The sequence below is a fragment of the Lactuca virosa genome, chromosome 3 (assembly GCF_052849685.1).
Source record: "Lactuca virosa cultivar CGN04683 chromosome 3, Lactuca_virosa_CGN04683_v6, whole genome shotgun sequence".
Classification (NCBI taxonomy): Eukaryota; Viridiplantae; Streptophyta; class Magnoliopsida; order Asterales; family Asteraceae; genus Lactuca; species Lactuca virosa.
The window spans coordinates 315219159-315239498 of record NC_136428.1 but is presented as its reverse complement, the minus strand read 5'-3'; the positions used below and the strand labels follow the sequence as shown (position 1 = coordinate 315239498).

At 37.3% G+C, this 20340-nt stretch overlaps 1 long non-coding RNA gene across 4 annotated transcripts in view; it reads left to right on the top strand.

The window, feature by feature from the left end:
* Positions 1-595: 595 nt before the first annotated feature.
* The window catches only part of LOC145167342 (uncharacterized), a 35412-nt gene continuing 15667 nt past the window's right edge, over positions 596-20340 (top strand). The window contains exons 1-3 of one of the 4 annotated variants that reach the window (XR_013741075.1): positions 602-833; positions 1075-1660; positions 2282-2639. This is a non-coding gene — a long non-coding RNA (uncharacterized LOC145167342). Of the gene's footprint in view, positions 834-1074; positions 1737-2281; positions 2640-20340 lie in introns of those variants that run through there. The other 3 variants (XR_013741074.1, XR_013741073.1, XR_013741076.1) reach the window with 3 other exon arrangements.

The window sequence follows — 20340 nt, the reverse complement described above, 5'->3', positions numbered from 1 at the left end:
CAATCACAAAGAGTTTTGGTAAATGTGAACATTTTTTTGTAATAAATTTGCTACTATCTTCAAATCGTTTATCAAACAATTATTTATTACAAAAATATACATTTACAAATAAAATTTGTTAATTTAATGTTTACGTGTCTATTTGTCCAAATAAATGATATATTTCAGATTCATGACATATTTACAATTTTTTATGTTTACGTTCTTGTATTTACTTTTCTATAATTTAAGCTTTACATAAATATATAATAGCCTAAAAAAATTAATTATAGTATCAATATCTTTTTTTGTAAGTTAAATTTTTTTATTTATTTATCGTAATTGATGTCAAATTGTCAACGTCTAAAGGTATATATTTTTATAAGAACAATTATTATATATATATATATATATTAAAGTTATGAAGGAAAGTAACAGTTAACCTGTCCCTTTTTTTATTTTTATTTTTTTTATTTTGGTCCTCTTATTTTTCTTATTTTATCTATTGACCATTTTGGTATTATTTTCCGTTTTCTCCTCTTGGACTTTTTATATTTGTGAATTTTATCACTTTTAATCATAAAAGTGTCGTCAATATCTGTGGTCAAAGGTCAACTGTTAAAGGAAACCGACTCATCATGATGCAATCTACGTGTTCCTCTTCTATGCATCCTCATCTTTTCACCGCCTCCCCCGTCTCAGTTCCTTTCCATTAATATCCGTTCACCATCGCCTCCTTCTATGCTTCTATTTGTTTTCCACCTGCGACCACCACACTTGAGCAAACCCCACCTTCGCCACTCTTGCGAGTTCCTCGACCAATCTAGCATCTTCCTCCACCAACAGCGTCACAGGTAAGCTTCCAACTCTCTTCCCTAAAATCTATTTATTTCTCCCACATCTCCCGTATATGTTCTCATTTTCTACATTCTCCTTCAAATTGGTTTCTTTCTTCTATAATTATGATTGCTTGCTGAACTTTGATTATGAATTTCTTAAATCCATTGTATGCTCCGAATTTCGGACAAACATGCTCTGTTAAAAATAAATTAATTTGGGGCTTATTATATTGTTTTTGTTGTTTAAACTTGGCAGATTTGAAGATGCATATTAAGTGCTTGATGAAATGCTTGAAAGAATAGTCGACACACTTCAATCAGGCTAGAACACGTCCATTTCGAGCACAAAACACATGTTTTTCGATCGATTGAAGCCGTGTTAGTAATTAATGAATCTGGGTTATGATTAATTGAAGTGGGTTTTCATCGGAAAATGTTCTTCACATATTTAAAAGACGCCTGTAGGATAATATTTGTGACCCCAACGGGATGCCTTTGGAGGTTTTCCCTTGGGTACAAGCGTATACTGCTCTTTATTGGTGAGTGAGCAAAAAACGAAATACCATGCAAACTCGCTTAAAGAGGCGAAGAAGGTTCAATGTCCATTTATGTAAGACATTCACCTACTGTTTCAACTGCTTCCATGTTTATGCTCTTATTCATGAAAAGATTCTTTGTATACACAGTATTGTCCCATGACTTAAAAAACATGGACCAAATTAGGAATATAGCACGTCCTGATGTCCCAGGGACTTTTATGTGATTTATTATGTGTTGATCTTGATAGAGATATGGAAGGCTAGGAAGAAAATGATAGGGCGCTCAGTAGGTATACATAACAGGTATGCATGATTTTCACATCGGTTCACGTATTTTCGCTTTCAAAAATTATATTCAACATTTTGATGATTTTCCTGATTTGGCAATTTCTGATATTACCCTTTTGCAATGATCAGTTTCTCTTTGATTTAACTTCCACTTTGAATGCTTTTAATGAATCAAGCGTTTAGCTTCCATTTTTCTGCAATGATCTGTTTTTTTAGATATTGGATTAAAGTAAGCAATATCACAGCCACCACTTCAAATCTATTTCGGTGATTGTCTTTCCAGTCAAGCTTTTTAAGTTCATATATGTTATTGTGTAATCTAGGTTTGCTTTAAAACTTATAACATAATTGTTTTTCACAAAATATGGTTTAGAAAATTACTTAACTGGGAATCAAACATTTGGTAAGGTAGAATTTGTTTTGTCCCTAAAAACGTGTTATTATTTTTTAATCTGATAAAACGATTTGAAAAGGCATTATCGTTTTTTTTGTTCCTTACATTTCCTTAAAAAAGAAATAGCAATTTTTTTATTTGTAAAAATGAGTTAACCAGTTGCATGAATCTAGCTATGCTTTTAGTTTTAAGTTTTTCCTTATTTTTTACATATTTTCTTTGGAATATTAACATATTGCAAGAAAATGAAAAGGAGATATAGCCTCAAAAGAAGAAAGAGAGGGTTAAAAGGAAGCATCTACAACAGAGATAAAGATGGTGGTATCATTTTATTTTTTCTAATCTTTAAATTAATAAAAAAAATTACATGTTATACCAGCCAAAAATGCCAAACCAGAAAAAACTTGGTACAGAAAACTATTTTAATGTAACCAACACATTTGGTAACAAATTTCTTCAAATAAAACTAAAAAACGTATTACATATTGTTGAAATGATTGTTTTTAGGTTTATTTTGTGCTTATAATTGTTATCACTACTATTGTTGGCAAAAATGTGAGTGTCTGGTAACTGATTTTTTAGAAATTTCCTAACCTTAGCTTATGGTTATGAAAATTTTACAATTTTGTACAGATCTTGAATGTATAATTGGAAAACGTCTTATAATGTTAGTGATGGAACTGAAAAGAATGATTTAAGCTTAAGACTGATTAAGTTAATGGCATTGGTGAATACTAGCTATTGAAACCGAAGATCAATAGTAATTAAGGAATTAAGATATGCAGGAGGATGAGGGCAATCATGGTCCACCTATTGCAATGTACTTTCAAGTATTTCATTTTTTTATAACAACATCATCCTACTATTTTTTTTACATCCAAATACAACATTATAGCTTCAAATGAAATTACATTGTTATACTAAACAAACTATCTTCTTCCACCCCGCGCAACGCGCGGGACACCTATTAGTTTATAATTATATTTAAAAGTTTGAAGTATTAAGTTTAAAACCAAATGTTTAATTCAGTCTATATTTGTGTAATGGATAAATATTCAATAAAGCTGCAAAAGATAGTCTAAATTTATGTGAGCTGAAACTTGCTGATAAGCCTCGAAAAGATCATTATCATGTTTATACTTTTTTTAAAATAATTAACCATCTTAGATTTGTAAAATCTAGTAGCAGTCTTTAACCTATAATGCAATCTTTGCCTAAAAAGCTATTATATTGTAATATCATCATTCTATTTAGTTTCTAAAATAAGTTAGTCTATAATTTAATCTATAAAATTTTCATTATTCAAAATTTTTAACTTATATTTGTATATAATGAAGATAAAGAAAGTTTTGTTATATATTTTTTATTTCATCCATTTAACTTGCCGTTGTATTATATATAAAATATCCATCATATATCCCATTTCTAACATTTATATTTAACAACAAATTGCTTCCGTTTTAAGCTTTATGTGTTTTCAAGAAAAATAAAGATCTTTCATGCAACTTTAAAAAAAAAATAGTCTAAACAAAAGTTGACAAAGAAAATTTAAGTGTTTATTTCGTTTCTAAATACTTCAAAGCAGAATTGATATAGTAAACAAATCAACCAAATACACTATTTCGATATAATAACATATACTTTAAAATTGTCACTAAATCACATTTGTAGATATATATACAACTCGGAAAATGACCAGCAAAATGAATACAAAACGAAATCTTCATTTAACCATTTCCTTGTAGAAGCCCAAGCATGATATTACTCTTTTAGTTTCTAGTGAACTCTCCAGGAACACCAAATAGAGATCTTTAACAAAAGACAAAGGAAACATGTACATATGTACAGAGACCGTTTATATATTGACAATAAATCTGAAAAATTCCAAACAAAACATGATAAATAGAGATGAAATAAAACATAAATCTGAATGTAGAAACTTTTAACCTGAAAATATGTAATATAATACCAAAAATGATACCAATATAAAACAAACTTATACTTAATTCAACATGAAGCTCCAACTTGCTCCTTAAAACCATATGATTCCTAAATGGCGGAGCTAAAGAAGGAGACATGGAATTAGAGCTTACACGGATGCAATATGAAATTCATTTAGATTTGCCCTGCTTATTAATCCAACTTCAAATATTTCAATGAATGGAGATGGATGTATGAGCAACCATGATCGGATAAAAGGAAAACTCTCTTTTCTAAACTTTTATCTTGCTGGAGAAATTTGGGTCGGTTGATCCTATGTCCTCCCATTTCAGGACCTGTACATATACACATAAAAGAGTTAAATACACATACCGCTGGAGAGGGGGTATTCGGAGAGATATTGGTGGTATAATTATTGCATTAGTGTACCTTATTCTCGTTAAACTTTTCCCGATCTTTAGTTTGGCATGTTCCTTGACAGCAAGCAACTAATGTAAACAGAATGAATCATGTTTCTTTCTTGCACAATTTCAGCTAGATGGTTCTTTGTTGGAAAAGATTAAATGCATACCTTCTGTCACATTTCTTCTTGATGTACAAACTTTAGCTTAAAACTTTTCGTACAGCTTTCAATAAATCTTTTTAATTATCTTGTTGAAAAACATGGTATCTGTAATAAATCAACACCGACATAAAAATTAAAAAAAAAATCAGAAAATCAGAAACTTATTTGAAGATGCATATGAATAACCAAAAAACATTCGTATATGGGAAATCAAAAAACAAAATCTTGTACATGGGAAACCTTGAAAGTAGAATAAATGAAAAAGCATATGTGTTGCTACAAAAATCCCCAGATCATATATGTTTGAAGGGTTTACCTTCGATTTTTAAGGGTAGAGAAAACGGGCGATATAGAGAATTGTGGTCATGACGGCGATGGCTGATGTTAGTGCTAGCGATGGCGGTTGATGCTGGAGACGGACTTGTTGCCGTTGTCGGAGTTGGTCGAGAGATCCAGTCGTTTGTTTGAGTTATAGAGAAGAAGGGGATCATATTTTGAGAGAGAGTGTGGATTCAAAATTAATTTGGGTTCGGCTGTTTAGGGTTGTGGGAAAAACGAAGGGTCTGAATACAACATGGGTAATTTTATCCATTGGATTGATTTTGTGTTTGTTGAAACCATTTTCATCCATTGGATGTATAAAGCTAGGATCGTGATCCGTGTGATATGTTCAACTTCGGAGAGTGGGATGAAGGAGTAAGGATTGCTGAACCGGGTATCTATTTTTTTATGCATCAATTACATGTAAACAGTGCTTTATAAGTTGTTTTTAAGACAATTTTTTAAGAGATGCAACATTTTGTTGTACATCAAACTTTAATAATTGTATTTAAGACATATAAGATATATGTATTATAATATAGTATAAGTATATATATATATATATATATATATATATATATATATATATATATATTAAAAATGTCTCAACTTAGGAACATTAAAGTTCCTAAGGATTTGGCAGGATGGGTCCCCTTTTTATGTATATGCGTTAAAAAACGTCCGTTTTCTGCTTTGGGTATTTTTTGTCATTGTTTATATTCTTACTCGACACGTGTATTTTTGGCTCTGCTTCACCGTTTCTCAACCAATGATTTTCTGATTTCTGTAACGCTTCTTCCATCGATTTCCAGAATAACACATTTTCTCCAACTTACTAAAATAGAGGCCAACGGAGGTCGAATCACCGCTCCCTCTTTCGATCGTTCGTCTCCATCGCATCTGTCCACCTGTGTTTCTTTCTGATTGTCTTCTTTTTCTGTTCATCGTCTTCTCTTCAGGTTCTCTCATCGATCGACTCAACCACTTAAACCGATTCTCCATCTTTTTCCGTTGTGGTTCCATTTTCAAAAGAGTTAGGTGTTTTTGGGAGGTTTTGGACTGATGGTGATTGGTTCGTCAATGATCTACCATCATTTAGTGTTTTTTTTGGGTTATCGGTTTCTAGACAACGTCGTCGATTATTCTTCACCCACAGAAGACACAGACGGCGTCGAAGTTGAGTTCGACAAGATCCCTGGGTAAAGCATCTTTCCAATCCTGTATCAATTTTGATTATTTTTCTTTTCTAAATTCCCACAATCGCCTGCATCAGTTTCAATTTAGGGTTTATCATATTAGTTTTAGGTTTGAGATTTGTTGTGTTGTGTTTCATAGAAGAAGATGATCATTTTTGTCTTATGGTAAACTTTGATGACTTCGTAATCGCTTGATGATGCCAACCGATTATCGCACTTTATTATGACCAGTTGCGTGAATCTTCAGTTTGCTTCCTTTCAATTGGTTTATTTGGTTTCCTTTATATCATGATCACAAAAGCACAGTGGAAATTCATACAGAAATTCACATATTTGTTATTAATGTGTAGCAACATAACAAGAACTAATCTATATGAAATTGAATTTGATCAAATTGTGAGACTTAACATAAGCAACTGTCACACCCCTGAACCGGAACGGCGGAAACGTTCGGAGGCGAATGACTTCATCTTGTAATATCATAACAAGTGTATATAAATGAAACATAGGCATTGTCATCACCATACATAAAATATAACAACATACATAGTTTACATCATTGTGTTTGTTGATAATATTACATCCCAAAAATATAAAGTGTATGGTGAAAAACAAAATACAACCACATCCAAATTCCTTAGCTTCCAACCTGTTTAACGAGTTCCTGAGAATACAAGTCGTTTCAAAAGCGTCAACATATAATATGTTGGTGAGTTCATAAGCACTTTTTATATAAAAACCTTGTGATAGTTAAAACTCTAGAAAAATCCAATATTTTCTGTAAATAGTTTATGCGTCTTGTTTTCAAATCATGTATAGTTGCATGTGTGTTCTTGTTTATCCGTATTGAGATCTTGTAAGAAAATGTTTCCCCAGAAAATCCTATATTTTCTGTTATACAAAAGTTGTGGTCTTAAATCCTATATTTTTTGTTATACAAATTCCTTAGCTTCCAACCTTGTAGGGATTTTTGAACCCAAGATGGTCTCTAGGAGCATGAACACGAAATGAAGTTGTATGAGGAAGAATTCCTAGTGTAACATGGATTAAGTCTAGGGAGTTTGTCAAGAACTTACCAAGTATGCAATGCTTGAAGAAAATCTTCTTGTAAGCACACTAGAACCCACAGTTTTTGGAGCAAGGAGTAAAGGATGAGAAGTTTTTCTTGAGGATTGAGAGGGAAATGAGAGAGTTGTAAGCGAGTTGGAAGTAGGAAATAAGAGAGGTGGTGGTGGTCTCGGCCGTAAATAGAGAGGAAGAGAGAGATCAAGGAAGTTAATACATGATGGTTATTCTAACTCTCCTAGAAGTATGGTGAACAAATTGCATGGGTATCCTCCATGTAATGCTGAGGTGTCACCCAAAGTCAACACCCACCTTCGTTCTCCTTTTTTTTCTTAAAACAAAATATGTTGAGAGAAAAACTTGAGTCACACTTGAACAAACGTTAGAACAAGTGATAATGCGGAATAAAGTTTAACTCAAAGGATCATTAAAGCTCAATAATAATAATAAGTTAGAGTTATAAAGTTATAGAGTTAGATGCGGAAATATAAAAGACAGCAAGTATTATATCAAGTATACACTTAAGTTGATTCATAACAAGGAATGCAAGCATACCAAGTTAGTAAGTGAGATCAAACTTAGTGATTAAGTCTAGAAAGACTTGCTCCGAAGAGAGATTTCAAACAATTACGATTCTATTTAAGTGATAAGTAAGAAGAGAGTAAGATGAGTGATAAGATTCAGATGAGTAAGAGAGGTAATTCATTGAGAAAGAGAGAACTCTATTTATAGAGTCTCGAAGATTACATACAGTCTAATCTGTTAAAGAATTGCCACGCAGGGCACACTGGATAAAAGGAAGTACTTATAGAATAACAGATAAAAGACTGAGACTAAGAGTTGATGATTGTGGTTGCTGATCTTGATTGCGGTGTTGAAATTTGACTGTGGTTCTTGAAAGGTAGCTTTGGATCTCTTTTAAGTTTAAGAGCGTCACTTTTATGTTTCAACAATTTACCCCTAAGTGACCTCTTCAACTTTTCTTTCAAATGTTGAGCTTGAGGAACTTGATGAGAATCCACCAGAATTTCCTGACTTCCTTAAGCCATGTGATTCTCCTTGAGATTTCAAACTTCACTTCAGCAGTTGTGTGTTTTGATTTGTTAACTGCAATCTGAGTGATCTCCAATTGCTTCCGGGTCATGCGGTTCATGGCAGTCATTAGGATGAAGTATTTTGTTTCATCATTTTTGCGTTTGAAGATCACTCCAAGATCAGGGAAGTTGGTTGCTCCAAGGGATCTTCCTTGAAAGCCTTCAGTCAGGACCGGAGCTGGTTCAAGGAGAGGAAGATTGAACTTTTGAGCAAGTGCCGGGTGGATGTCCGCATCGATCCTTGCAAAATCACACACAATCTCTTTTAGAAAGGTGCATGCCCTTTCATACTCAATCTGCATCTTTGGGTGTTTTTCTGTCTTGTTCTGAAATACCTTGCAATCAGGAAGATTTCTTCCGGGTTCATGCACGGGAAATCAGCTTGGGTTCGGATGTAGTATGAGTTTCTTCTGGTGAGAGTGTACTGAATGAATTCAGCCTTCATGAATTTCCAAGGCTTGTAGTTTTTGAATGCAGTGGGCCTATCATTGGACCGGATTTTCTCAATAGATGACCCATGCTTGGCATGAAAGCTGTTGAGTCTTTCAAAGTCTAAAGGCAGCCTTTTATCATCGGGAAGACTGCGGTCAAAGGGTTCGAAAACAATGAAGTATTTGGCATTCGGAGAGATGAGAATGTCCCAATAACCGTCCTGAGGAGGTTTTGCGTATGTGAGGTAGGGCTTATAGTCGTCATCCAGTAGTCTTCTGTGCGGATTGACCCAGAAATTGATAAGGGATTCATCCATTGTAATATCAACTCCATTCTCCCTCCAGATCATCTCAGCGAATTTAGCTGATCTCCAGTCAGCTTTCTTCAGTTTGGTTGCGAGAGAGTCGTTTGAGTGATCTGATGACATGTGGGAAGCTAAGTTCTTGAAATGAGGGGGAGTGTCGGGTCGCTCAGGAGAATGATGAGGTTCTTGAATAGGCGTTTGTTGCGGTGAAGACTGATGAGTTGGACTCTTCCGGGGAGAGGGGACTGGTGTTTTCTTTTGTGGAGATGATTGCGAGGAAGATTGAGGAGTAGGAACCTTTTCTTGAGACTTGGTGGGAGAGTTTAGGTGTTGGTTCGGATGAGAATGCTGATGAGAGATTTGATCAGAGGTGTGGTCTTCACTTCCCCCTCTTGAGGAAGGAGCGATTGGTACTTCCTCAAGCCATTTCCTAAGACCATCAATTTTCCCACAAACTTCGTCAAATTGAGCCTTTAGAGCATCAGCGAGTTGTTGGTTGTTTGGAATTGCGGGGTTAAAGAGAAATCGATGAATCTCCTTGGTGAGGCGCAAGATTTCGGGACCGTGAAAGTTGGAGGATAGTGATCCTGCGGAGGGTATTGATGGTTGACTGTAGAACCAAAATTGCAGATTCATACGCATTGTGCGTTTCTTCAACAACTTTCTGAGACTGAGCAGACTGATCCTGAATGATGGTTTGAAGATCCGATTTGATGGAGGATACTTCAGAGATAAGTTTCTCCGCAGTGGAGATGAAATGTTGATGATCAGCTTTGCGGTTGTTGTCCAGGGCTCGGATCCCCATTTCCACCTTAAGGGAGATGTGTTCTACAACAAGACGCTCTCTGGCTTCCAGTCTTTCGATGTGGTCGATGAGAGACTGCGGGCCAGGTAAGTCCTCATATTGCGGTTAGGAAGATTTGACAGCAGCAAGAATCTGATCTACTTTATTTTGTAGAGACATAAATTCTTTTCGGGAGACAGCTTGCTTCTTTTTCTTCTTTTTCTCCTTGGGCTTATACGTTGAGTGCTGTGATCCGCTAGACTCTTCTTCTTCATCGAAAAACATCATAGCATCTTCTGACTGTTCTGGTTGATTGACTTCATTTAAATCGAAGTCATCGAAGCCAAAGGTTGGTGCTGAACTGACTTCGATTGCAGTTCCGTCCTCTTGAGAGTTATTAGCAGCAGTGGTTGGAGGGGGCTTGGATGAACCTGCACCAACTGGATTGGCCTGAACTTTGCGGATAGTCTCATCCATGTCTTCCATCCAGTCCTGGACCTTTAGGATTGTAGCAACCGTATTGGCATTGTTTATGGCGTCAGCCCAGTATTTGGCTACAGTTTGAATTTCCTGCTGCTTCTGTTGAAGTTGCTTAGTTTGTTGATCCTTTCTCGCTTGAAATGCCCTACGGAAAGCAGCATACTTCTGAACTTCGGATTCTACGACAGGATTGTAATGCCTCCAGGAATCATTAGATTCATCACCGTCAAATCCTTGAAAACGCACCGAGGTGTCCCTCGGGTTCACAGATCCTTGCACATTAGTGCTTATTGTTCCTAAACCACCTGAAAAAGATGTAAGCAGAGTAGGATTTCCGGAGCTTCCTTGGTCTCCTTGACCCATGGTCAAGTTTGGCCTCGGCTCTGTTCTGGCATGGGATGAAGAATCGCCCTGCAGTTGGGTAGGTGTATTGAGTGTATCGATTACAATGTCTAAAATGGAGCGCAACTCCGATTCTTGAAAGAAGTGAAGTCTAGAAGCCATGGAGACCTTAGGGCGAGAAGTACCAATTAGATCCTCTTGGGATCTAGTTGGGGGAGAGTCTCCACGTTGAGATGAAACGTTCACACTTAATGTGTTCGAGTAGCTGGATAAGGTAGTAGCAAATGGGTCTGTGGGCACCCCAAGGACTACCGGAGCCTTTTGAGAGGCTACAATATCAGTCCGGTCACGCATTTGGCCAGTGGGGTTGGTTTTCCTTTTCTTAAGAATGGCGATGGGAGCAGAATCAGGATCAGAATCATCTGAAGACTCGGAGGCATCATCTGATGAGACAAGCTGTTGAAATTTTCGCTTCTTTGAGGGTTCTGTTGCCTTGGGAGCTTTGAATTTCTTGGATGCTTTATGTTTCCTGTGAGTTTCACCCGTAGTATGTGTTCTTCCTTTGCTGCGGGGGTCTTTCTTTGGAGAAACCAACTGTTTGAGCCTTGAAGCATTGGATAGAGTAGTAGAAGATGGAACTGTGGATTGCTCTGGTTGATTGGGTGCGGTAGAGGCTTATATGTTCTGACTTGGGAGAGGCGAGGTAGAAAGGTATGGGTCAATACTGTTGAATCATAAAAGTGACCCTCTTGAACTTGAGCTACCGCAGCTCTCAAGGATCCGCAGTCAAACCTTCATCAGCAACCTCATCCGAAGTCATCATCAACTGCAACCTTTCTTACTTACTAGTTTACTTAGTTTAACTTTATCTACTTTTATTGTAGTACTCTCTATTGTCCAGTATGCCTTGCATGGCTACTATTAGAGATTTGATCCAATGTAATTCCTGAGTCTCTATATATATAGAGCTCAATCTTTCTAATTCAATACAACTTCGATGCTATCAATTACGTCTCTCACTTCTATCTGATTACGCATCCTAAATCTCTCCTTACTCTCAAAGTTCACTAGAACATAACTGAATATTATTTCTCTTCGGAGCAAGTCATTCGTGACTTAATCACTAAGTTTGATCTCACTTAATAACTTGGTCTGAATGCATTCCATGTTATGAATCAACTTATGTGTATACTTGATATATCACTTGCTGTCATTTATATTTCCTTACATTTCTGCAACTAACTCTCTAATTATCTAACTCGTTAACTTATTATTATTGTTGAGCTTTTAGATCCTTTGAGATAAACTATTCCGCAACTATACTTGTTCTAATGTTTGTTCAAGTGTGTCTCAAGTTTTTCTCTCAACAATTGGTATCAGAGCCATAATGGTTGCTTTTTGAAAACAAAACTCTGATTTTCAAAGGGCCTTCTATACCACTGAAGTTTAATTCTTAAGTAAAACTTCAAAAAAAAAAACAAGGAAAAATGGCACAAGCATTATCTCTGAATGTTTCCAACAGTGTTGGTGGTTCAAATCGAGCCCCAATATTGGTGGGAAATGAATATCATCACTGGTCTCAGAGAATGGAAAGATACTTAAGGAGACTTGGTAGAGATGTATGGCGGTCCGTAGAAGAAGGACCACATATCCCTGTTCTTACACCAGTTCAAACTGATGGCGCCACAGCCAGACTAGGAGGAGGACAACCAGTCATGAACCGTCCCACCAAAGATGATCTCGATAAAATGGAAAATGATGTTGTTGCTTTTTATGAAATCTCTTGTGGAGTTGCTCCTGACAACTTCGACATTATCATAAACTGCAAATCAGCAAAAGAGATCTGGGAAGTTCTCAAGAATTTGTACGAAGGCTCAGAACAAGCTCAAGATAAGAAGCTCATAACTGCACTCAATGATTTCAACAATTTCAAAGCTCATACTGGCGAAAGTTTAGAAGACTCCTTTAAAAGGTTCAACCTAGTCACCATGTTATCGAATGTTGGCACCATCCGCAGTAACCATGAAACAAACCTTCAATTTCTAAACGGTTTGGGAAGATATTGGACTACTGCTAAGATGATAGTTCAAGGGGATAGAAAGATTCATTCTTTGTCTCTCTACAAGCTCTACGGGGAACTGCAAGCACAAGAATCCACCGTACTCAAAGACTGTGCTGACTTCGGAGGACCACTCGCTCTTATAGCACAAGCTCCACATAATCAATCCTACTCTCCCTCGTATGACACTACACCGCAGTCATACGAAGCTGACTCAGAGTATGATGATGAAGAAGAATTTCAGAAGGCTATTGCTCTTGTTAGTCAACAGTTCAACCGGCTATCACCTCCTTCGTTTCGTAAAAATCAACAGTTCAACAAACCTCCATTCAACCGTAACTTCAACCCGCAGAATAACCATTCTCGTTATCCCAAAAGTTCTCATCCACCACCGCAATCTTAAAATACTCAACCAAAGGAGGCACCGTAGTCAATTCAAACCACTGACTCCGGTACTCCATCAGAAGACAAAAGTGATGTTGTGATGTGTCACAAGTGCAACAAAGAGAATCATTTTGCAAAAGATTGCAAGGCAAATGTAGTGAAATACAGAGCATTCTACCTAAGAATGGCTCAAGAATTGGAAGAAAAGGAAAATGCTAGGGCATACGTAGCCCATGTCAAAAGAGACCATCAAGTTTGGTCATCCGGAGATGAAGAAAAAGCCATCAGCAATGTCAAAGGAAAAGGCAAAATCTGCATGCTGGCAACTACGGATGATGATGGGTCTACGAAGCTGGAAAAGAACTACTGCTACATGGCAAAGGATGGAACTCTAAGCATCGTTGAACAAGTAAAACTCATGATTCAAACTCTAACCTATAGCATGCATGACTGTCAACCCTTCATAGACAATCTTAATGACACATGTGTTGCCGTCCTTATAGACTATAACAAAGCTTTAGATGAGAAGAACATAGCGTCCCAAGAGATGTTTCATGTAAAAGGACGATTGGACAACAAAAGACTCAAAATGGCTATGTTAGAAAAGGACTTAGAATTAGAAAAAGATGCAAGAATGTTGAGTGAAACACAACTAGAGATAGCTTTGAACCAAAGAGATTTAGCTCAGAGTGAGATTGTACGCTTAAATCTATTAATAGAAAAATTGTTCAATGAAATTGAAGCTATTGAAAATTTGGTGAATAATGGAATTGTGGACAATACATACAATTGGGGTTGGTCCAATGGATATCCTACCGCAAAGGATTCCTCACCCCAGTTTAACAAAGATTGGTTGTATGTCCCTCCGGATCGAGGATTTCATTTCCCAGTCAATGACAAGACCTTTCCCGAAGATATCAGAACACACTTCGGTAGACTTCATAATCTAAGTAATAACTGTGTCATAGAGGAAATCGTGCCCGAGGTTTCGAGCCACACAAGTGATCAAACTCCTATCTGTGGTACAATCTATCCAAATTCTCAGACTTCATCAGTGGTTGATGAAGAAATTATCATATAGAGTCCCGAAGTCTCACAGGACTTCCCATCTCTGCCCTCAGACCGCAATGTCTCTCACTGTAGTCATGAGCCGTAGAAATCCCACAAAAGTCCCACTGTAGTACCAACTCAGACTTACTCTGCGGTAGTCAAATCATCCTTACCGCAGTCCTCAATAAAAGACTCTGTGACTCTTCAGCCAATTCATCATGAATTACCTATAGAAAACTTTGAAGCGGGTCAATGCTCTCAAAACCCTGAATCTTCATGTTCGGATGAATCAAGCCCTCGTTTTAAAAAATTTTCAAAGGCTTCCAGGAAACCGCATCTGAACACTAATGACTGCGGTTCTCCAAAAACCTTAGCAAAAAAGGCTTTCAAAGAGGAAATTCGATCCCAAGGCACAAATCGACAAACCTTTTCTAAAAACAAAAGACATATCAGATTTCCAAAATCTAAGAGTCCAGAAAAGTTTGTTTTCTCACACTATTTTTCAAAAATCTCTCCCATCAAGAAAACATGCAAAAATGAATGTACAGTTTCAACAGTCATTCCAAACTAATCTGACATAACCCACAAGAAAGAAAGGTCTTTTCGAAGCAATGGTTTTCAAATCTATTCCTCAGATGATCCAAAATGGAAGGGTATCTTACCTACACCAACACTTTTAAAATCACATCAAAATTTTAACAAGTGGAAGGGCAGTTTACCAAATCCAATAAAATGGTCCAAAGAATCTACACGTGCTAAATCTTTTTCGAAACAAACTTTTTCAAATTCCAACAGCACCAATGTCAGATATTACCAATCTCGGAGCGGTCACAAGCTTACCTCATCATTTAAACCGCTGACCAAACAAGGTGTCAGAGCAAAAGACAAAATTTCAGCATGTCAATGTCAATGTAGTTGTCAAAATGGTTCATCTCATGTCAAATCTGATCCTTTTCAGAAACCTCGTAACTTTTCAAAAAAACATAACACTCCAAAACCTCACAAACACCCAAGACTAGGATTAAAAGCTGACACGAAACCAGTCCCTGCAACCTCGGTTCATGCATCACTTAGACACTCATCTTTTGGTCCAGGCTCCAAACTAGTTTGGATGCCTGAACTAACCGTGTAATTCTCAGGCCTTGTGCAAGGAGGAACAAGAAGAAGAATGGTTAATCGACAGTGCCTGCTCCTTGCACATGACCGGAAGGTTAGAATACCTTCGGGACTTCAGGCCAATTTGCAACGGTGGAAATGTCACATTCGGCAACAATGTGAATGGGATAATCCGAGGTTATGGTGTTCTTACTACGTGAAACTTCTCTATTCAAAAGGTTGCTTATGTAGAAAGCCTTAAACACAATCTCATCAGTGTTGGTCAACTATGTAAGGCAGGCCATCGAGTTGAATTTGATGACCAATTTTGCTATGTAATGACAAGCGATAGGAGCACATGTCTGATCAAGTCCCGATCCGAAGGCACTATGTACCCTCTGGACGTATCTCTGATCATAGGCAAACCGCAGTTATGCTTCCTATCCAAAGCAGTATCCGAAGTCAGCTGGCTATGGCACCGCAAGCTAGCTCATCTCAACTTCAGATACATCAACAATTTGGTCACCGGAGAACTAGTCATAGGTCTTCCAATCCTCAAGTTCAGCAATAATACTCTCTGTCCTGCATGTGAATGTGGAAAGCATTCCAAAGCAAGTCACCCCATGGTGATTGACTCCTCAATTTCGGAACCATTGGAACTCTTGCACATTGATCTCTGCGGTCCATCTACCGTAGCTAGTCTTCATCACAAGAAATACATACTGGTTATAGTTGATGACTTCACACGGTTCACCTGGGTTTCTTTCTTAAGACTCAAATCAGAAACTGTCTGTGACTTTGCAAAGATTGAAGATAGCACTTGAAAGGGCAAGCACATTTCTGAGGGAAACCGTCTGTGACTTTGCAAAGATTGATGCAGACATCTACCCTACAATTGCCAAAAAGTTTGATCTACCACCACTTGATCCTGCACCGATGCCTACCGAAGGTTATCAAGAGAGATCCCTATGTGTAACAAACTTCCCAGAACTTGGAGTCATTTTCAAAAGAAAGGTCGATAAAATCAAATACTTCATTCCCATGACTGCCATGAATCGTCTCACAAGGAAGCAACTTGAAATTTGTCGAACCGCAGTTGAAAGATCAAAACACACGACTGCTGAAGTCAAGTTCGAAATTTTAAGAAGGATCACATGGTTGGAAAATATCAGAAAGTTTTGGTGGATTCTAATCAAGTTCCTAAAACTTGATAATTGAAGTTAAAGAGGTCACTTAGGGGGAAATTGTTGAATCATAAAAGTGACCCTCTTGAACTTGAGCTACCACACCTCTTAAGGATCCGCAGTCAAACCTTCATCAGCAACCTCATCCGAAGTCATCATCAACCGCAACCTTTCTTACTTACTAGTTTACTTAGTTTAACTTTATCTACTTTTATTGTAGTACTCTCTATTGTCCAGTATGCCTTGCATGGCTACTATTAGAGATTTGATCCAATGTAATTCCTGAGTCACTATATATAGAGCTCAATCTTTCTAATTCAATACAACTTCGATGCTATCAATTACATCTCTCACTTCTATCTGATTACGCATCCTAAATCTCTCCTTACTCTCAAAGTTCACTAGAACATAACTGAATATTATTTCTCTTCGGAGCAAGTCATTCGTGACTTAATCACTAAGTTTGATCTCACTTACTAACTTGGTGTGAATGCATTCCATGTTATGAATCAACTTATGTGTATACTTGATATATCACTTGCTGTCATTTATATTCCTTACATTTCTGCAACTAACTCTCTAATTATGTAACTCGTTAACTTATTATTATTGTTGAGCTTTAAGATCCTTTGAGATAAACTATTCCGCAACTATACTTGTTCTAACGTTTGTTCAAGTGTGTCTCAAGTTTTTCTCTCAACAAATACCTTCTGTAGCCTCAATATGGTCTGTGACTAATTGGGTCTCAAGTCCAACCGTAGTCAAGATGTGAATGGGTAGACGTCTGATTGGTCCAAAGATAGATTGGTCTTTAGAAGGAGCGTACCTTTTGAGATCGCGGGTGACGAAGAAGTTGATGCCGTTGCCTATACTGATCTTGGCGTCTGAATGAAGATCTGAAATGCAGAGCGCCCAAAACCTTGCAAAAGTAAGCTCGGTTGGATTTTCTTTTGGATTCTCCTTAGGGATGTACTGGAGAAAGTCATCCCAAAGAATTTGACTGTAATTAACATCGTGTCCTGTGAAGATGCTCCATACGAGCTCAAGTAGTTTGAGGCCCATGTTGTCTGTGCCTCCGGTTCGTCCAGACAAACTGCGGATCACGAAATGGCACACAAACTGCCATACCGCAGGCAGTTAGTTCTTCTTGAACTCTCCAATACCCTTGATCTGCTTCTGGTATCCCATTTGATACAGTGTGGAGGTGATGTCTGTAAAATTGGGTGAGAAGAACTTGGTTGAGGGATGCACCAGTAAATTGATTGCAACAAGAAACTTGTCTTTGGTCAAGATGACCAAAGAGTCATCCACTAAGTTCAGATGAACTTCTTGTAGATTTTTGAGAGGACGATGTGCAGAAAAGGCACATTTAAACAATGTGGAGATGGGAACCACATCAGTGAATGTGTCGAATGGACCAAATAGTGGATGATTGGAGATGAACTTGATCATGAGGCGAATCGAGTCATTGTAGGAAGGATGATCATCGAAAATTGCCCTAAAATTGCTAGACGCAATCGAAGGCGATTGGTTTCGTGTAGTTGAATCGGAACCAGTTGGCTGAGCAGAGGCAGATGCCTTTGATTGTTTCTTTGAAAGTCCTTACTTCACCATTTTAAAAAACTTGAAGAACTTGCAGTAAAATTTGAGATGCAAGAGGGAAGAAGAAGTTGTTCGTCTTTGAGAGATCAGAAAGCGTAAAGCTTTCTTGGAGAGAAAAAGAGGGTTTTTATAGTGGCAGATTGCAAATAATTATTGTTGTTACCCTAAAGAAAAGTGGTTAAGGATAAAAACCTTTGAGTTTTTGATTAAGGAAATCATTATCAGCCACAAAACATTTAACTAAAAGTTTTTTATTTTTTTTGTTATTTTCAAAAATGGTATTTAATTAAATGTCAGGCCCAATACCCCATGTCTGAAGAACGCGTGGCTTGGGCGATAGTCCGTTGAATAAATGTTGAATTTGTAACGGATGTGACATTTTGGGGGCAAGTGGAAAAGAAAGTTTAAGGAAAAGATTTTCTAAAAAGATTTCTTTTATTGGAAACTATTTTATTTTGGCATCATACCTAAAATAGGTCTGACAAAAGGTTTATTTGAAAGAAAGAACTGAAACGATCATATGCTACAAAACGAATATTTTTTGAGAATGTTTTTCTTATTTAATGAAGGATCATTAAATAGCACACAATGTTTCAAGAATTTATGAAGTAGTTGAAAGTTTCATCAATGTGATTGCGGTTTGAGTCTTCATTGTGGATTAAGACTCCATTGTGGATGATTGGTTAGATAACTACGGTAGAAGAAACTGAGGAGAACACTTGAACATGATCAGAAATAACAAATAATAAAGGACCCTTGAAATATAGGTATGATATATGGTTGCGGTATATATAATATATTGTAGTACATAAAATGTATTGCAGTACACAAGATACACTGAAACTATATAAGATAGATATATTTAGTAAGGACCACAGTGGAGACCAAGAGGGGTCTGCGGTACCTATGAATTCAAAAAGAATTGCGGGTCTGGGTTCATCATTCCTAACATTTGTACAAAACTGTTGAGTTTTGAAGAGTCAAGTGCTTTTGTGAAAACATCAGCAATCTCTTCATTAGTATGAACAAAGATTAGTTCAATGTTACCTTTCAGGATGTGATCTTTAATGATGTGGTACCGTAGTTCAATATGCTTCGTGTTAGAGTGGTGAATAGGATTATGAGAAATCGCTATGGCACTCTCTGAGTCACAGTAAATCGATATCCGCAGCATTCTATATCTGTAGTCTATAAGTTGCATTTTCATCCATACGACTTGTGAGCAACAGCTGGCTGCTGCCACATATTCAGCTTCTGCAGTAGATAGTGAGACACACCTCTGTTTTCTTGATGACCAGCCGACGAGTCTTCCACCAAGAAATTGACATCCACCGGAAGTACTTTTTCTGTCCAATCTACATCAAGCATGATCCGCATCAGTGAATGCTTGTAGGCTGAAATCATTCCCTGCTGGATACCAGAGGTCTAGAGACTTGCTTCCTTTTAAGTATCTAAGAATCTGCTTGGCTGCGGTCATATGAGATACTTTCGGATCGGCTTGGTATCTCGCGCATATTCCTGTTGCAAAGACAATGTCTGGTCGGCTTGCGGTGAGGTACATCAACGAGCCAATTATCCCTCTATAAGTTTTGTGATGCACTGATTCTCCGGAAGGATCAGCAGAAATTTTAAATCCAAAGGCCATGGGGACCTTGGCTGAGGAATAGTTGTCCATTGAGTATTTCTTCAGTAGTTCAGTGGTGTATTTCTCTTGATGGATGAATATCCCTTGAGCGACTTGTTTCACTTGAAGTTCTAGAAAGAAATTAATCTCTCTATTCATGCTCATTTGGAACTTGTTGGTCATGAGCGTTGCAAATTCATCCACCATCCCTTGATCAGTTGATCCGAAGATGATATCATCCACATATATTTGTACAAGCATAAGGTGATTACCATTTGCCTTTCTAAATAGAGTGGGATCAATCACTCCTCTTTTATATTCAGAAGAGACAAGAAATTCAGAGAGACTCTCGTACCACGCTCTTGGGGCTTGCTTTAGACCATAGACATCTTTTTCAAGTTTGTAACAGTGATCTGGGAATTCAAGACATTCGAAGCTCGGAGGTTGCTGAAGATAAACCTCCTCTTTTAATTCACCGTTGAGAAAAGCACTATTCACATCCATTTGAAGTACTTTAATGTTCTTGTGAGCTGCGTATGCTAAGAAGATGCGGATGGCTTCCATTCGGGCTACTGGTGCGTATGTTTCATCATAATCAAAACCTTCAAGTTGATTGTACCCCTTAGCGACTAATCTCGCTTTGTTCCGGACTACCGCACCAGATTCATCCAGTTTTTTCTTGTACACCCATCTAGTACCAACAATGGTGTGACCTTTTGGCTTCGGAACGAGTTGCCACACTTTGTTTCTTTTAAACTCTTCCAGATCCTCTTGCATTG